Genomic DNA, 17752 nt, shown 5'->3' with positions numbered 1-17752 from the left:
AACAATGTTGTGTTAGTTTCAGGTGTACAGCAAAGTGACTCAGTTATACATATACATGTATCTATTCTTTTTCAAATTCGTTTCCCATTTAGGTTGTTACATAATATTGACCAGAGTTCCCTGTGTTATACAGTAGGTCCTTGTTGGTTATCCATTTTAAATATAGCAGTGTGTACATGTCAATCCCAAACTCCCTAACTATCCCTCCCCCTAACCCTCCCCCCATCTCACTTTTAAAATAAGTAAGGTATTCCTAAAATTCAGCAATACTATTTTACATTATTCTCTTGCCTTATAAGATATAATCTTTCAATATTGGTTGATTTTCCAATTACCTGCCACTTTTGCTCCCCAGTTAAAATAATAACAACAACAAACAATTTCAATTTAATGGCATCATAAAATATAAATATATCTAACAAAAAATCAGGACAGTTACCTAGAGCAGATAGAAATAATTTTTACTAAATTAGAAATTAGAAAAAAAAATCTATGGATTTGATCCTGCAATAATTCCATACAAACAAAGATTAGCTAACATCTGGGTTCACAGAATACAGGTTTGCCTCAAAAAAAAAAAGTACTAATATTTTACAGTATGTTACATTTATATATATTAATGAAAATTTGTGATTTAAGGAAAAAAAAACCCAAAAACCTATCTCTTCTCATCTTTGGCTGGCAAACCAAGATGAGCCAGCTGAAATCAAGAATACCAATAATCTTTCTATTCAAGCCTTGGTTTGTTGCTTGCCTCTTTGTTACCTAGTTTGAGGAAAATAAGTAATGTGTAATGTATTAATAATCAGTCATTTTGTTCAAGAGATTGTCTAGTTAAAAAAAATGTGTGAACTAAGAAACAAGTAGTCTTTTTATGTTTACCTAATATGATTTTGATGTTGGTCAAAGGGTACAAAGATTCAATTATGTGGGACAGAAAAGTTCTGGAGATCTAATGTACAGCATGGTAACTACAGTTAATAATACTGCATTGTATAATTAAAATTTGCTAAGAAAGTTGATCACCACACACACACACACACACACAAACTGTAACTCTGTAAGGTGATGGATATGTTAATTAGCTAGACTGTGGTAATCATTTCACAATGGGTTCTCTAGTTCTTAGTCTTCTGAGATTTTTAATTGTCTGGCTTTAGGATGTCTTTCCTCTCCTCCTGTTTTTATTTCTAGCCAAAATGAATAGGCAAACAGCTTGAGAATAGCTGTGAAATCAGCTGACCTTTCATTATATACATCTGTGATACCAGGATTAAGCCTGCTAAGGTTCCATCTGGACTGCATGGAAACTATAACCCAAACACTTCTACATGGTACACAGAGTCAAATGCAATGATATCTGCTGCACAAAATCAACTGTGTGAAAAATATGGTCAACTCTTCTATTTCCTAACTGGGTGTATCATATCAGTATAAACTACTTCTGTTTATACTGTGATCAAATGTTCACAGCACATTCATTTTTCATGTTTTTATTTCTCAACACTGTGAGTAATTTCCTTAGCTCTATATTTCAGTTCACTAATTCTCTGTTTAGTTGTATCTAATCAGTTTTTAAGATATAAACTGAGTCACTGATTTTAATAATCATAGCTTAAAATTCTAGACACTTGTTATGTTTTATCTTTCAGATTATTCTTGGGGATCCTTCTATTATGTCTTCTGACTCTCTCCCCAGAATGGTTATTTCCCCATGTGTTTTCTAATTTTTGACTGTGTGTGTACCTACAGCTAGAGCTACATCTTCATCATGCTCCATAGGAATCCTTGGCACCCAGGATTATGTAAGGAGTCCTACAGAGAGCTTTTGCATTTGTTTCTACCAGGAAATTAAGGGGTTCCATTAGTGCACAGCCATTTTTTCCCCAAGTTAATTTCCTGGCTTAGGATTCCTGTACCATATAGGCAGTGTACATTCAGACTTTATAGCTGTGCCTTGTAGAGTTTTAGAGTTTTGATTTTTTTTATGATAGACTTTTTTTTTTCCTCCCACATATAGCTCTGAAAAATGACATGCTTCTTTGTGGCCTTCCTGACCAGGTGGACAGTTTTTTTAGTTCCTTCCTCTCTTGATCCAAGACTATATCTCTGTCCAAGTGTGAGATTAAAACCTCAGCTTCTAGCTATCAGAGCCTACATCTGGTTCCAATATCCCCCTGGGCAACTATAGTGTCAACTTGCCCACCTGATACTCTGGTTATGCCTCACCTTTGTTTCTGGTACGTAGGAATTTTCTTTTCTTTCTTATCTTCTCTTTCTCCCCGCCCCCCCCACCCCTTCACTTTCCCTCACCCTGCCAGCCCCTTCTCTGTATCTTTCAAGCTTAGCTAAGTATTTAAATTGGGCTGGATCATATTTTATCCAGAATTTCTATATATTTGTAGAAGGAGAAAGTTCTGTCTTAACTCAGTCCATGTTGCCAGAACAGGAAGTAGCACATTCATTTCTCATGTATTTGAATGCCCCTGAATAAACAAAAATTGAATAACTGATTGGATGATTTTAGTCACATAAAACTAGCTAATAAAATATTAAAGGAGTTTGAAAAAAATCAGTTTAAGTACAGAGTACTCTACTTCTGCTTTTCTTAAAAATCTCAATATATGCTGGATGATAATTTATAAATAATGACACAGTATGACAACTATTTGTTATTAACTGAAATTTCTATAAAATATATGCTAAATAAATAGGAATGAAGAATGGGGGAAAAAAGAACATTTACTAAAAACCTACTATATGTTAGGTACCACGCTAAGGTTCTTTGACTATCCATGAAGAAAGTATCTATAAACCTATTTTACAAATTAGGAAACAGGATAAGACCACAATTAGAATATACTAAAGCTGGAACTTGAACCCAGGTCTCTATGATACTAAAATCCCACACTGTGCCCTACTGTCTTCAATTAAAACTTCAGTTCAGAAAATAAAATTTAGTAAGTGTTGCCCACATGCCTGACACTCTAGGAAATGCTATGAATGATATCTAAAGCATACATGATGCAGGCTTTTCATTCTAGAAAGTAATCTAAAGAGTAAAATAAACATAATATATGTAAAAATAGTTAAGAAATCAAGCCATTGATTGTAAGTATTACGTTGCTGATTCTTGGGTAGAATATTAGCCACCTAGAGAGGAGTTAAAGCTTACCTATGTTATAGTGTTAGAATAAAAAAATTTTAATATCTTAGTGACCTCTAAGATAATATTAGGAAATATATATAAAAGGGTTTGGTGACAAGAATGTCCAACAACGCTATAACCATCAATTTACTACTAGAGCGTCAGTTTGCTAGAGCACTAGAACTTAGCTAGTGTCCCACGTGGATTAGCAGCAGAACTTGGGCTAAAACTTATGTTCTGACTCCTAGTTTTGGTGACGATCTGTAGTAAGACTAAAGGTTCAATACTGCACTTTTCCCCCTGCATGTTATAAAGAATGTCTCTAACTCTTCCCTAAGAACTAGTCAGAAACATAATCTTTGCTCCACTTGAATCTCTTCATTACAAAACCTTTTCGTTCTGAGCATAAAGAAGTGATGACTACTCAATTATTGATTACTTAGCTAATGAACCAATGGTATCCATCTATTACAAATCTCATTTTATAGATAAAAGGGCTTATACCCTCTACTGTCTCAGTACCAGAGCTCAAGGAGCTAAAAGCTTCAAGTAGCTGCACATTCATTCATTTTTAAAAAAACTTTAGTAAGCGATTATTATGTGTCAGAAACTGTTAATAAAGCTACTTATAAATGATTTTAAATAGATCTAGATCCACTATTTCAAGGAAATTTTTGAAAAATTCCCAAAATAAATAAAAACTTTTATATAAATAAAGGTAAATGTTGTTTACTAGTGATAATAGTAAACAACATTTGAAAACAAAAGGGACAGACTTTAGTGGATATAGAAAAATACCAAAGCTACTGACATCTCATCATACTCTGTATCTCATCATACTTTCTGGAAGCTACAAAGTATGTTTTAATCAAATTTTATATATACCAGATCTTAAATTAATTGTAGGAAAAGTACCAGACTTGAAAATAGCTAACATGATAGCTAACATTTCAAGTACTCACTATGTGCCAGATACTAGTACCTTGAATTACTTGTTTAATCCTCATAACCAACAACCCTATGAGGAAGTCATATTATTAACCCCATTTTGCTGATAAGGTAACTAGGGCAGTAAGAGGTTAGGTAACTTATCTCAGGGATTATAAACACAAGCATAAGAAACCATGCAGTCTAGCTCTAAAGTACAACCTATTAACCAGCTTGCTTATTTCTTCTTCATGTCTGAAATACAAGAAAACTTAGAAGAAAATATTCCAATCTGACATAAAAAGGCATCAGGTCACCATACTGGATGTGTCCTGATGAAATAAAGTCCTACCAAAAAAAGGCCCTGAATTCCTCCCAGACCATAATAAATGGGAAGTGCAGTCTGCCAAACAGTGGGTTAATGAAAATAATTTCCTAGAAAGAGTTCTTTATGGCTTTTCTTGATTCTCCATAATTAATCATATATTGTCCTCATTTGAATTTTTAAACACTTTGTAGCTGCTAACTTCATTATATCAGAACTACCTCTTTGTACTGCCCCCCACGGCTATAAACTCAAATGGCAGGGACAGTGCCCTGTTTGTGGACTAGTATATTCCTTGCATATAGTATGTACTCAATAAATAGTAGCTGAATGGACAAATGAACAGAGTGATCATTTTTAGATCTTAAATTACAACAGTGTGCATGGTTGCCTTATAGCTCTTGCTGGATAGAATGGCTCCTTGAGGGCCTTGTAGGGGGTTAGGCCCCTAGTGTACAAATACTTTTTCTGTAGATAGCTGCCTAATTAAGTTGAGTTGTAAGGAATTAGATGATTTCTGACACTTATTAAATAGAGGTGAGAGGAGTAAAAGTCAACTTGAAGGCAATTATCCCTGATTAAGCCCTTGAGCACTGAGCTTTCTGAGTAGAATCCCTGTAACAGCTGCAGCCATTCATTGTAGCCATTGACTGAATGTAGCCATTCATTGAGGCTTCATCTCCTTGAGGAGCTACTGGGGATAAACTACATATCCTCCACCGCAAAATGCCTGTTTTTCGGTTTGTTTTAGTAAGAAAATCCATTATAGAAATGGTAACAGTGGGAATATTCTGTGACATAAAAATGAGAGCCTACATATAATATATTCATAGTTATAATCCATAATATTTATTGAGTGAACCTGTACTAATTTTGTTTTGAAGATAATTGAAAGTGCTTAGATGATATCTTTAAAAGGTGAATAAAGAAAAACTGGTTTCTCTATCAAGGAAAACTGCTCAAATAAAACTAATTCACAATAAAGAAATTATATAATGGAGGTATCTATATGCACATTTATGAAGAGTAGGCAGAAGTTTAGGCAAAGACTGGGCTAAAAGTTTTCTGCAATTTATTAATTTCATTTAACCTATTTTTATTTTCAGCATATTTTTAATTCTACAAATCAAACAATGCTGGCTCCATCTGGTGGTCAAAATAAGCCTCTGTAGCTTCATGAAAATTAGTCAAAAGTGGTTAAATAATTTAGGGACTACATGAAGTAATATGCTTGAACGTTGAACATTGAGGTATGCTTCAGCACCGAACGTTAAGTGGACGTGTCTACATTTACACAAATTTTTAATTTTTCTTTCTCTGTTGTTCATCCTAGACTCATTTCTTCATGTTATTTTGGAGCTTAAAATAATTCTCAAAAGAAAGTAATAGGGGCTTCCCTGATGGCGTAGTGGTTGGGAATCTGCCTGCCAATGCAGGGGACACGGGTTCGAGCCCTGGTCTGGGAGGATCCCACATGCCGCGGAGCAACTAGGCCCGTAAGCCACAATTGCTGAGCCTGCGCGTCTGGAGCTTGTGCTCCGCAACAAGAGAGGCCGCGATAGTGAGAGGCCCGCGCACCGCGATGAAGAGTGGCCCCCGCTTGCCGCAACTGGAGAAAGCCCTCGCACAGAAACGAAGACCCAGCACAGCCAAAAATAAATAAATAAATAATTACCAAAAAAAAAAAAGAAATATAGAATATTTTCCTCTGTGTTTTTCTATTAGCTGATTTGAGAAATGTGAAGGTAACAATTTATAAAACAGTTAAATTTATCCACAATTTCAGACTGTATTCCATTTTGGAATATAAACTATAAAAATACTGATTTTCAGTTATATTTCCATTAGGCACTTCAGGAGGATGGCTAGTGAATATATGATAGTTCATATCTAGGGGGGTCTATATATTCATATTCTATTGGCTATTTAATCTTAAGTTTTAAATTTAGTACAAAAGGAGTATGTCCAGAATCACAAGACAAAAATATTAATACTAAGAAGTTCTTAGAGGGTAATAACTTGCTCATTTTACAGATGATAAAACTGAGGCTCAGCGAGGTTAAATGATTGTGCCAAGCTAGGAATATCAGAAACCAGATTTTTTGATAACCCAATGTTGTTTCCTCTCTATATACACTGCTATGTGTACTTTCTCTTTGTAGTACATAATCACTGCAGATATATGTCATTACAATCTAACAATCACTTTGAAATTCTATACAGTTGTCCCTCAGTATCTGTGGGGAATTGGTTCCAGGACCCCCAATGCCCATACTGAAATCCAAGGATGCTCAAGTTCCTTATATTTGCATATAACCTATGTATATCCTCCCTGTACATCCTCCCATATCCTTTAAATCATCTCTAGATTACTCATAATACCTAATACAATGTAAATGCTACGTAAATAGTTGCTGGTGTGCAGCAAATTCAAGTTTTGCTTTCTGGAACTTTCTGGAATTTTTTTCTTCCCAGAATATGGTCTACCCAAGGTTGGCTGAATCTGTGGATGGGGAACCCATGGATATGGAGGGCTGACTGTACATTTACAGTACAGTGTGACCATTTATAAAATGGCATGAATATCCAATATAGGTGTAGTTCTCCAATTAGAAGTTTTCTTAATTTTTACTTTTGTTACTTTCCCTTAAGATATTAGTAATTAAAAAAAAAAAAACAAACTTGTTTTGAAAGCCCCACTCCTTTCCAAATACAAAATTTTGCCTTTTTTTTTTAAGAGTATTATATATTGCTTTGTTGAGTTTATAATTCAAATAGCAGCCATGTTGGTAATAACTTATAGTCATATCACATAAATTAATTACCACAAAGTATATATTATATTAAAAATCAACTCAAATAAAGTTAAGTGAACTTATCTAATGAATTAAGAGATAAGAGAACTTAGATTGGTAAAAACAGGTTCTGAACACTAAACATTAAATTGATTTAAATTAGGCTTAATTGTCTTATCTTTTACTAATGAAGTTTTTAATTGTATAGACTCTCTGATAAGCTTTTTATCAGATGTTTCTCCATTCTTATTAATAATGAGCACAAGAAACAATTACAATATATAAATAGTTACTGAGGGACATGAATGGCTTCTCTTCTGGGGGCTCCAGCTTCCCACCTGTTGGCTGTAGTCTGTGCTCCTGTTCACTTTTACCTCATTCCCCCTCACATGGACTTCAGGACTAGCACAAGGTTGATTGATGTTGCCCCCAGGCCCCTCAACAGAGCATGCTTTGTATTTCTCCCTATGGTGTGACCCACAATTCTTGTAGTTTGATGGCCATTTTGACAACATCCCTAGGTTGCCCTGTCATTCTGGGTGTGGAACCTACAAATTATATACTCTGTGTTGTAGCAATAAGAAGAAAGCCCCAAATTCTTCAAGATAAAAAGATTTCATGAAGCCAATCAAGGAGAACACTAAAGAAAGAATTGCTATCTAAAAATCACCTAAGGCTATGGTTAACCTAGCAAATTCAACACTGCAGAATATCATGCTTGCTAACAGTACTTAAAGGAGGGTTCCATTATTTTGTAGTAAACTCATGAGGTACTTTTCTTCAAGTAATTATGACAGTTTCCAAACTGGTTCAAAGTAGTCCTTAAATACTTGCATGTGTGGTATGTCAGAAAATTCTTCCTGCTCTCTATGTGACTGAGGAAACTGAAGCAATAAAGTGGCTTCTAAAATACAAGTACGACCACTACTACCAGCACCATCACCAGTTTTTAAGACCTAGCATGTCTGAGATACAATACTAGGAACTCTCTGCCTGCTTTCTCACTTAACTTAATGCTGTAACAACAGAAGGGGTATTATTGTCTCCATTTTATGCATGAGGAAACAGAGGTTCAGAGAGGTTAAGTATCTTGCCCAAGGTTATATGGCTAATAAATGATAGAGCAAGGATTTGAAATCAGGGCTGTCAGACTTCAAAGCTCATGCTTTTTCTACCCTATTATACTGCAGACAGTTATGGAGGGGGGCACTGTTATGTATGAGAGTGAGGGAAACAAAGGCAGTTCTGATGTTGAGGAGCTTATAGGCTGGAAAATGGATAAGACATACTCTTTAACTGTGTGGTGGTACAAATGACATATGAGAGGTCCTGATAAAGTACTTATAAAATTTATGCAGAGGAGGAAGAGGGAAAGTTGGGTGGAGGAAGTGGCAGTATAACTGGGCCTTAAAGGAGAAATAAGATTTAGCCACAGCAGGTAGAAGAGACAACATAACCAAAGCATGAAAGCAACATAGTGCAGGATACACACGAGGAAGAGGAAAAATGTTTTGTGAAAATGAAGAATGGGTAAATAAAATGGGGAATAAGGAAAACAAGATAAAAATCTGATCATGTAAGGAATCTGAACTTCATTAGGGGGAGCAAGGAGTGAAATGGAGCAGGGCCCTATAGTCTGCATGGCCATGTCCGCAGCCTGCCTTTTGTCTGTGGAAGAAATTTAGCCAAAGAATAAGTTTAATCAGAGAAGTGAGAAAATGCAGAGGCAAAGAAAAGCAGTCAAACAGGACAAAACAATAATGGTTTAGTCAGTAAGCAAAGTCAAGGGCCTTTAGTTCCTTCTCAAGGGCTACAGATAATATTCTGAGCCATATCCTGTGAACTTGTGAGCTGTCTTACAGATACTGAAAGCCCCATCAGGTGGAAGAAGTTAACTACATGAGGACCAGGCTGTAGCCATGACATAAGCTGTCACAATTCCGAGAACTTGCCTCAAAGAACTGGAAACAAACCGACCCTGGAACTGAAGACTAACTGTACCTCAAACAATCAAGATGACGCTGATCAGACCACCCATGATCAATTTCAAGATGCCTGTCAGAGCTGACTGTAGCCGCCTCCCTCAGCCTGTAAGAGCTCTTGCCCACTGGTTGTCAGGCGGGGAGTGGGCCTCTGACGGGGGTTCCCTGTACCCCCCACCCCTCGTTGCCGGCATCCGAAATAAAGCAAACTTTCCTTTCCACCAACCTTGCTTTTTTATTGGCTTTTGAGCAGTGAACAACCGGACCCTACTTTCGGTTCCAGGAGGAGCCACAATCTATATATACCTTGCGGGTCACAAGTGTTTGTGAGCCTTTTGGAAAATGAAATGAAGTGTGCTGAACCACCCTAGATTGTTATGTTGCTTGAACTCATTTCTAAGAATTTGTTTAAAGAGTGTTTTCTTATTATGGTACTAGCTTAAGTTAGTTAATAAAATTACAGTGCCAGGTTTCCTGACATCCATACTTCTCTTAATCAATGAAAACAATGCTTTTCCCAAGTTCAGTGACCAAGAGAGCAAAGGCAAGTGAGTAAGAGAGAGAGAGAGACAAAGAAATAAACCGACTCCCCAAATCTTGTTGGAATTTCTCCCTAATTATTTTAGGAAGAAACTTTGAAAAATATCCTGGTAAGATAAATTTCCCACATCTATCAGAATATTCTAATTTAAATATGAAAATATGAGCCATTATTTGAAAGGACCATACTCAGTGTTTCTGGCTCTGTTCAGTACCTCAGATTTTTTTTTTTTTACCTGCCTAGACTGTTCTATAATCTGGTTCAGATTTTACCCCTTCTTCCCCAACCCCCATCTTTAATGATATCTCTAACAAGCTACATCTTGAGATGAAGTGAGGGTAGAAAAAACGGTAATCAAACTATGCTCCGTCTGAAGTTGACTGTGTCCAAATATACTTTCTGGAACCTGGGGTTAGAGGGTGAGTTGGATGGGGGTCACCTTGCTCAGTCTTCGTGGTGATGCTGTGAATTGTAGGCCAGTCCTCAACCTGCTGATTCTGGCTTCATGCTAACAGGCCATATTGCTTGTGGCTTCTTTTATTTTATTTTTAAAGGAAACAATGCTTTGCAGTTTTATACAGTAGCGGAAAGAGTACTGGACAGAAGACCTGACTCCTCAAATCTGCTGTTTAAGTTAGGGTGAGTACAAAATATCTTTAATACTTTGGTTTCTTTCTTTGCAAAATGGACACAATAATACTTGTTTAATCTACTTCTCAGGACTGTTACAGAACTAAATGTAATGAGGCATGTGACAGGATTTTGTAAACTATTCATGTTATATAAGTAGGAGGTATTATTATTTGGCAGAGAATACAGGGCACCATATTTTATGTCTATAAGCTACTTATAGCTATGGTTCCCTTCAAATGATTAAATCTCATTTGAAGAAGCAAGGAGTAGACAATATTTTTCATTTTATTAACATACTTGTTTGAATAAAAAATAGTTCTGTATATTAAATCTTTTCAAAGGACCAATAAAACTTATAATTGGAAGAAATGTGGAAAATCCTTTTGTGATGTGCATTATCAGAACAATTTGTATTTTTCCAAATTTGAATGTTCAAGGTAGCATTCTTATTATGAGGCTTACCTATAATTCTGAATTTGCTTAAGAATAAGCAGTATCTACTGGCATGCTGGTAGGATGGAAAATGCTTTGCTACTCCTATCTTCTACCTGTATAAGCTAACACTTATACAAATAGTGCTTTCCATGTGCCAGTCATTCTAAATGCTTTATCAATAATACCTCATTTAAATACAGTAAGGAAGTAGCTGCCACTAGAAAGACCAGGGCATTACACTTGGAAACCTATCCTTTTGGAAAAAACTGAAAACTAAAAAAAGTATGTGATGAGTGAGTGTCAGTGAGCTGTCACTGAAAAGGGTGCCAAAGTTGGATCCAAGCTGTGAGTTTCTTGAGGGCAGGGACTTTTCTGCTTTATTTGCCATTTTGTGTCTAGAGCCTAAAACAGTGCCTTTATGTTTTCTGGCATTTGATAAAATATTATTATAATGAATAAATTTTTTAAAAAAGGAAAGTGATATTTCAGAGGAAAGTGGATTCTTAAAGAAAGAAATTGAGAGTGGGAAATGGTAGTGTGTCAAAGCAGAGTAGGCTGAAAAACTGGTCTTCTTTGTCTCAAACCATGAAGAGCTGTAATCATAAGGTGCTTTCTTAGGCTTAATGTCTCTGAACATTTCTTATATGGTACCCACAGCCAAAAAATGATCAGGAAACAATCAAAATATAATACTCATCAAGGTGGTTTATCAACTAAAGTTGAAGTATCTAAACCCTATAGTACAAAAACACATTTGCTGGATAAAAAAAAAATAATGATTTAAAAAGTGCCTAAGTTTTCAAATGGCATTAATTAATCCTTTAATGAAGAAGGATTATTTCAGTTTGTTTGTCTGATTAATTTCATAAACTGAAATCGTTACCAAAGCAATCTTACACTTTTTTCTTGGTGAAGTGGAAAATTTCTCACCCTCTTATTTTGGATTAGAACAGAATTACAGACACATTCTCACTGATTAATTTTTAAAAATCTTTGGCTTAGTCATAAAAGAAAGCCAGCACATTGAATGGACTGCGTTCAATATTTTGAGTTAGCAATTCTACATTCTGTTTCCAGCTTTGTCACTCACTGGAGTAAAGGCTTGAGTCGACCTCACAAATACTTTGTCTCTATTTTCTTAGATGGTAAACTCAGTATTAATTACTGCTGCCTTAAGAGTATATAATGTCGGACTTCCCTGGTGGCGCAGTGGTTAAGAATCCGCCGGCCAGTGCAGTGGACATGGGTTCGAGCCTTGGTCTGGGAGGATCCCACATACTGCAGAGCAACTAAGCCCGTGCATCACAACTACTGAGCCTGCGCTCTAGAGCCTGTGCGCCACAACTACTGAAGCCCACACGCCTAGAGCCCGTGCTCTGCAACAAGAGAAGCCACCGCAATGAGAAGCCCACGTGCCGCAACGAAGAGTAGCCCCTGCTCACCACAAATAGAGAGAGAAAGCCCGTGTGCAGCAACGAAGACCCAACACGGCCAAAAATGAAATAAATAAATAAAAAGTATTTTTTAAAAAAAGAGTATATAATGTAGTAAATTAATCACTGTGATATGCTGTTAAAATACCCAGAATAATGAGTGTGAATAATAGAAAAATAAGCAAGCCAATCTTGAGAAATATTTCTGAGAAACTAAGTTGATTGGATTCTATCCCAATAGTCTGCCCAGAATCTTCACAAGACACCACAGACTAGCAAAGTCTTTGGCTGTAGCAGAATAAATATTACGGCCATTTTCTCTTCAACCACAGCCAAACTGGTAAGAACAAACATAATTATTCTTCTATATTTGCTTCATATGCAACTCAGCACAATATGAAATAAAGTGTAAGGGACTTCTCCATGGGTTTTATAGAAGGGAAAGTACAAAGGACTTACTTTTGATGTTGTTTTCCTATAGCAGACTCAGCCCATCTCCTTAAGTCACAGAAAATACTGCAACTAAGATGTTCAGAAATAAACCAGAAAAGAGTGGTAAATAGGAAATTAATGCTGCTAATTCTTGGTTGAGATTATTTGAAAAAAGCCCAAACTATAAGGTTGTTTCTAGAAAGTATCATAATATAGTGTCGAATATACACTGCCAAATAGTACACTTGACCCTCGAGCAATGTGGGCAGTTAGCGGTCCCAACACCCCAACTGTTCAAAATCCGAGTATAACTTTATAGCCAGTCCTCTGTATCTGTGGTTCCACCTGCACAGATTCAACCAGTCATAGATCGTGTAGAACTGTAGGATGCAGTTATTAAAAAAAATCCATGTATAAGTGGACCTGTGCAGTTCAAACTCTTGTTCAAGGGTCAACTGTAAAAATAAAACTATAGACTTACATATTAGGATAAAACTTTTATTTAATATTCTTTCTTAGGTGTTCATATATATATATATATATAAATATACATATACACATATATACATATTTATACATATATAAGAGAATAGAGATATTCTTTCACTAAACCTTAAATTATTACAGTCAGGGAGAGGGTAAAAAATGACTGCATGAAAATTCCTTTCTATTCTATGTCCCAGATACACAACTTGCAAGACATGAAAAGGTGCCATACTTTCTCTCATTTCCACGCATTTGCATGCACTGTATCTTCTGTCTAGAACACCTTTATTCAGCTGACTCACTCACCTGGACCAGTAGCCTCAAAAATCTGTAAAAGTGAGAGGTTTCTAGAATACAAATGACCCACTGAGAGGTGAAAAAAAAAAAAATGTAAGAATCCTATTTATATTTTGTTGTTATCTTTTAAGCTATTATTTTTTGTGTATGTTATATATAGTACATAATATATTCATTGAGTAGTACCTACATATGAGTCATGAACACATTTTTAAAATATATATTGGAAGTGTTCACTATTTTACAACCAAAATGTCCATCAGTTGACAAGGAGATAAACAAAATGGGTATTACCATAAAATGGAATATTATTTAACCATAAAGAGGAATGAGATGCTTGATACATCCTACAACACAGATGAACCTTGAAAACATGGTGATAAGTGAAAGAAGCCAGTCACAAAAAGGCACATATTATATGATTCCATTCATATGAAATATCTTCAACAGAGAAGCCTATAGAGACAGAAAGTAGATTAGTGGTTGCCTAGGGCTGAGGGAGGGGAGGCTAAGGCTGTAGCAGGAGATAATAAAGGGTACATCTTCATTTTGAGATGATGAAAATGTTCTAAAATTGTGATGTTTGGAGAGATTTATGAATATACTAAAAACCACTGAACTGCACACTTTAAATGGGTGAATTGTATGGTATATGAACTATATCTCAATAAAACTGTTAAAAATAAAATAAACAAACAAAAAACTTTATTCTACAGGTGTAATAAAACATTTTTTGGAGACTAACGGTCTCAATAACTGATGATCTTGCTCTTGGCTTAGTGTATCTAGAAAGCTATGTTGCCTTCTAGATTTAATTGCCTTTCCTTTGCTCCCTCAGACCATGAGAATATATACCATGCTGCACTGGTAACTGGTAATTTGTATCTTTCACCTGCTAAACTACAAACCTTATATCCTCACTCCACATCACAGATTAAAATAATTTTCAGGTGGCTTAAGGAATTAAGAGTAAAAACAAAATAATAGAATAATTATAGGAAGATATGGATGAATATTTAAACCATCTTGACCAGATACCTGGGGAGTTTCAAAAAATACTGACCCTGAGTCTCACTTCCTGAGCTTTGGAATTTCCAGGTGATTCTAACGTGCAGAAAAGTTTGAGAACCATCGGTCTAGTGATGAAGGAGAGACCAGGAAAGGCATCTTAGAGAAATGATCTTAAATAACAACTTGAGTATGGAGGCAAAATCCATTACATACAAAAAGCATTCCAGGAAGAGGGAGCTGTGATACAAAGGCTGGGGTGGGAAATAGGTTGGTATGCAGAAAAATTTAGCCTGCATGCAGCACAGGATCCATAGTGAGAGATGAGACTAGGGTGGCAGGCAAAGTTTAGTCCATGTAGGGCCTTGTATGGCATGCAAAGGATTTTATCCTGTAGGAAATGAGACGCCATTAAATAATTTTATGAAGGGGATTGACACACGATCAAGTTTGTGTTTAAGAAAAGCCACACACAGAATGTATTGGCAGGATCTGAGATTAGCAACAGAGATCTGTTGGCAGCGTGTTAGCAGGTTGTTAAAATAGCCTAACAGAAAAAATTGTGGCTAAAACGGTCACGGTAGGACAAAAGGTGTGGACTAGAAACCTTAGTAAAAGAGGTGGAATTTGCAAGAGAAATGTACACAGAACAGACTTATTTTGAGGATATGGCAATATTTTGAGATCTAAATCTAATTCTTTTCATTCAGAAAAATATGCAAACACTAATCCCTCATTGATACATGATAAATGATGTTTTCCTCTAAAAATTCCTCTAGGTATCTAGACAATAAAACAGTTTCCGAAATAATTATCCCCGAGGTCATGGATTTCACATTCATTTTAAGAAATCTTAAACTTTTTATTTGCTAAGTAAAGTAATAAATTTCCATGAGGTTATAATTTCTACATTCCCCAAATTTCTTAAAAGAAAAATCAAATCTCAAAAAGAAACAAAAAATACTAAGTAAAATTAAAGCTGTTTTGTAAGGTACCATAAGCTCTAAAGTGAGATTTCAAAAGTCTTCCCAACAGTAGGTCCATGACCAAATTAAAGTTAGGGGTTTTCAAAGTGACACTATTTTCTGATCTTATTTCATCAAAATTATGTACCATTCATGATTTCTCCCTTATACAGGTTATTTCTTCGATGTTTCTTCAAGGTTCTATAAATTATCGAACTACTTAACTCATGTCACAGAGGTAAGCAGGTTATAAGAATATGCCCTCTCGTCCAGTCAGACCCATTTCTTTATTTCACCTCCCTCAATCAGGAACCTTTTTTGATTACAGTATTTCTCACTGTTCTGAATGTCTCTAAATCTTATAGTTCACCTGTACAAGAAATTGAGCACTTGAAATGTCTATTAATTATGAATACTATTTAATTATGACTATTAATTATTAATACTGTATGATTATTAATTATAAAGTATCTGTTTCTCATGAATAGTCATATTCTACCTAGCAGAGGCTAGCTATTTTAGAACCAGGGAAAAGCATTCTGTGGGGTTTTTTTCCTGGCTTAGCACAGCGCTATTAGACATTTATTCTAACCCAGTGATTTTGAACTTTTTGGACCATGACTTAGCACAGGAAGTAAGTTTTTCATCTGAACTCTGCACACAAATAGGTTTGGTATACACAGCTAATATATAAAACTGTATATGTAAGGTTAAACCATATGAAATTAATGGCATTCTATTGTTCTGTTTACCTACAAAAAAGGCAATTTCGTATTGTTACTAAACATAATGAAAAAATTTCAAAATTTCATAAAACAATATTTACCCTTACTACCTGTGATGCACTCTGATGTTTTCTGGTCTGTGCCATTCCGTTAAATTAAAAATGTTGATTAAGATACACTATTGATTTCATGATCCACCAGTGAACTACTGGCTACAGTTTGAAAACCCCTGCTCTAACCTCTAACCTACTGTCTAGGCCTGCCTCTAGCTTAAGACTTAAGCTAACAGGATAAAAAGATTTTGAGAGACTCACAAGTGGCCCAGGGCAGCAGGGTAAAGATGAAACAAGTCATAAAGGTGGTGCAACTGCCTGGAAACTCTGTGCATCCCTGAGCACTTAGCAGAATGGCAAGGACCATACTAAATGGGGAGAATTCAGAGTTTGGAGATTTTCAACTAAATCCTTTCTGACTTGACACGACTAAACTGATCATATAACTAGAATGTGATTCAGCATGGTTGACTGGTAATGTTCAGAATGAGGGTTATCCCTTGGGACACAGTGATATGTTTTATAAGGCTCTCTCCAAAGTCCTTTCCTGGATCTAAAAAAAACTCTACATGTAATGCCAGATTTCTTTCCACAAAGAGAGGAAACCCATAGGGAATAGCTCTGTCTGACACTTCTTTTCTTGCTTTCTAGAAGATCATCATTTTGTTGGATGAAATGAAATTTTCCATGCTGCATAACATTTTCTAAAAGTGAAGCTTATCCAGTTCTGTTAATAGCTAGTGAAACAGTACAGATGATAACAGATTGCAGACATACTGCTTATATTCTGATTAGGCTTTTAGCTTATTAAAAATGATGTTTATATAAAGATCTGTACGAATGCTTAATTATTAACCATTTTGTCAATGAAAACCAGAAAGCATGAGTTCTTATCCAAGTGACTCAACTATTAGCAGACAGATGCTGATACATGCATGGGCAAGTGTCACTCTCAGCACTAAGGTACAGCTAAATTAGACTAGACTTCAAGCAAGAGCACAGGCACTCAGGCTAACATGGGAGCAAGGAGAATGCTGTTAACCCGCTCTTTGGTGCCTAAATCAGGTGCATACATACCACCTTCTCTCATCCTTTACGTTACCAACAGCTTTATCTGATGGAACAATGTTGACAGAACTTGAACTGGTGCCAGCCCTACTGATGAGGAAAAAGGTGAAACAGTTGCTGGCTGGAGGGAATGTTTCCTTTTTTGGAAGTAGCAGTAAGATGATATATGAAAACATGGCTGAAATGGACTATCACAGGTTCCTGATATAAAAAATGATTCTAGTTTTTAGAAAACAAAGGATCAAAGAAAGAAAGTCAAATAAATGGCCAGTGTGTACAAGAAGGCACTCAAAAACGCTGAGATGAAAAATAAAAATGTAAAGGAAATAATATCTGGCCACATAGATAAGCACACTAGCAAATGAATTGAGTTCTAGTTCATGCAAGATTATGTTTGGTCCTTTTGTATCAGCAGGGAAAGCATCAGAAGAATAGTAAAGACAAGAATGCTGAGTCCTAGTCAGTTGAGAGGCCAGACTACTCATCATGCCAGTCAAAA

At 35.8% G+C, this 17752-nt stretch overlaps 1 protein-coding gene across 2 annotated transcripts in view; it reads right to left on the bottom strand.

Moving 5' to 3' along the window:
• CWC27 (CWC27 spliceosome associated cyclophilin) overlaps positions 1–17752 on the bottom strand; it is a 228681-nt gene that overhangs the window by 63842 nt on the left and 147087 nt on the right. The gene's annotated exons all lie outside the window — the stretch shown is intronic.

This window comes from Balaenoptera musculus, chromosome 3, assembly GCF_009873245.2.
Source record: "Balaenoptera musculus isolate JJ_BM4_2016_0621 chromosome 3, mBalMus1.pri.v3, whole genome shotgun sequence".
NCBI classification, from domain to species: Eukaryota; Metazoa; Chordata; class Mammalia; order Artiodactyla; family Balaenopteridae; genus Balaenoptera; species Balaenoptera musculus.
This window is presented reverse-complemented; position numbering and strand designations above follow the sequence as displayed.